The sequence below is a fragment of the Dendrobium catenatum genome, unplaced genomic scaffold (assembly GCF_001605985.2).
Source record: "Dendrobium catenatum unplaced genomic scaffold, ASM160598v2 fragScaff_scaffold_1392, whole genome shotgun sequence".
Classification (NCBI taxonomy): Eukaryota; Viridiplantae; Streptophyta; class Magnoliopsida; order Asparagales; family Orchidaceae; genus Dendrobium; species Dendrobium catenatum.
In genome coordinates, this window is record NW_021319854.1 from 554513 (window position 1) to 556764 (window position 2252).

Sequence of the window (2252 nt, forward strand, 5' to 3'; positions counted from 1 at the left end):
CACGACCCGATGCGAGCGGGATCCGTCCCGGTCGGGTTGGGTCGTGACAAGCTTTAGTGGTATCAGAGCAATGATTTTGGAATTTGGATTGTAAGACAGAGTTATAGGAAGTGATCTGAGTCTGTTTGGGGTAGTTTTGGTTTGTCCGGATTTTTATTATGTTGTTTTTGTGATTAGTTTTCTGGATTTTCTGGATTTTCTGTATGGATCTGCCAGACCCCGATATGACAGACGGTCAGAGTGCCAGTTAGGCAGCACCGGTGGGTAGTACAGCCCCAATGGTTGGTGCAGATACACTTTCCCAGTTTTCTACATTGGTTGCTCAGATGATGAGTGAGACTCACAGTAGAGCCTCTACTGTTCGATCTGAGAATATTGATAGACATCTGCAGATGTTTTTGAGATTGAAACCACCGAGGTTTGAGGGCGCTGTTGAGCCCAGAGCAGCTGAGGAATGGCTGAGGAGGTTAGAAAAGATTTTTGACGGCATGCAGTGTCCGTTAGATAGGAAAGTACCTTTGGCAATTTTTTTGTTAGATGGGGAAGCTGAGCATTGGTGGGTAGGCCAGCAGGAGGCCAAGTTTCAGGGCAGGTTAAACTCTTTGATTTCTTGGGAAGAATTTTCTGAGGTATTCCGATCTTGGTTTGTTCCCCCATCTGCCGTGCAACAGATGCATGAGAGTTTTCTGAGGCTGGTTCAAGGGAGCAAGACGGTGATGCAGTACGAGGCAGAGTTTACTGCCTTAGCCCGATATGCTCTGTAGCTGGTGAGTACTTCTGTTGAGAAGTGCTATCAATTTTTGAGGGGACTACGAGACAGTCTGAGGCAGCCCCTGGTACCATTTCATATTTCTGATTTTTCTGAGCTTGTGGAGAGAGCTCATCTGATAGAGAACGATCTGATGGCTACTCAGCAGCGGTGGACTGCGAGTAGGAAGAGGTTTGGGGGTGATTCGAGCAGTAGTTCCTCTAGTAAGAGGAGATTTGTTTCTGGTTCTGGAGACTCCAGGAGGAGTGGACAGTCAGGATTTGCTGGTACTGCCACGCCCAGTACGACTAGTTCTGGATTTGTTAGTGGGGCACCTGTGTGCCAGAGTTGTGGATGACGACATTTTGGCCAGTGCTACAGGATGACTGGTCAGTACTTCAGATGTGGTCAGCCAGGACATCGGATTGCAGAGTGTCCACAGGGTGGATTTGATCGACGATCTGAGTTTCGACCTGAGAGCTTTGTTAGACCTGCCAGTTTAGCAGGAAGACCGAGGACTGTTCCTCCACGCCCTGTGACTGAGGGATTTTCTGGTAGAGGTGGTGGTTCGAGTTCTGTTGCACGGAGACCACCTACTGTTAGTCAGAGGGAGCCCAATAGTTCTGTTGCTTCAGCTCCAGCTCCAGTTCAGCCAAGAGTGTACAGTCTGAGTCAGCAGGAGGTTCGAGATGCTCCGGATGTGGTGACATGTATGATTTACATTTCTGATCAGCCCTGTCGTGTTTTGTTTGATTCTGGAGCCAATCACTCATTTCTTTTCGAGAGTTGTTTTGATGCTTTGCATCTGGATTCGATTTTGCTTCCGGTTTCTCTTTCTGTGATTTTGCCGGCTGGAAGTAATTTGATTGCCCGGAAGTTTTATTTTTGTGAGATTGATATTACGGGCAAGAAGTGGAAATCAAGTTTGATTCTGTTGCCGATTTCTTCGTATGACGTGATTTTGGGCATGGATTGGCTGAGTCTTTATGAGGCCCAGATTGACTGTTTGAAGAAGTAAGTGAGTTTGCTTATGTCAGGAGAGAGATGTGTATTCTAAGGCTTATGAGGTGTTCTCTCTTGCCTGATTTCTATATTGGAAGTGAGAAGAATGTGGAAGAAGGGTTGTCCAGTCTTTTTGGCTTCGGTGCGGGACATGAACCTGGATGTTGGTTCTGTTTCTGATATCCCAGTGGTATGAGAGTATGCTGATGTATTTCCTGAGGAGTTGGTTGGTTTACCAACGGATAGAGATGTGGAGTTCTCTATTAATGTTTTTCTGGGTACAGCTCTGATATCAAAAGCTCTGTACAGGATGGCACCGAAGGAACTTTCTGAGTTGAAAGTTCAGCTTCAGGAGTTAGTGGATAGAGGATTTATTCGTCCTAGTGTTTCTCCTTGGGAGCACCTATTTTGTTTGTGAAGAAGAAGGACGGAACACTCCGTATGTGTGTTGACTATAGAGATTTGAATAAAGTCACGATCAAGAACAAGTACCCCTTGCCAC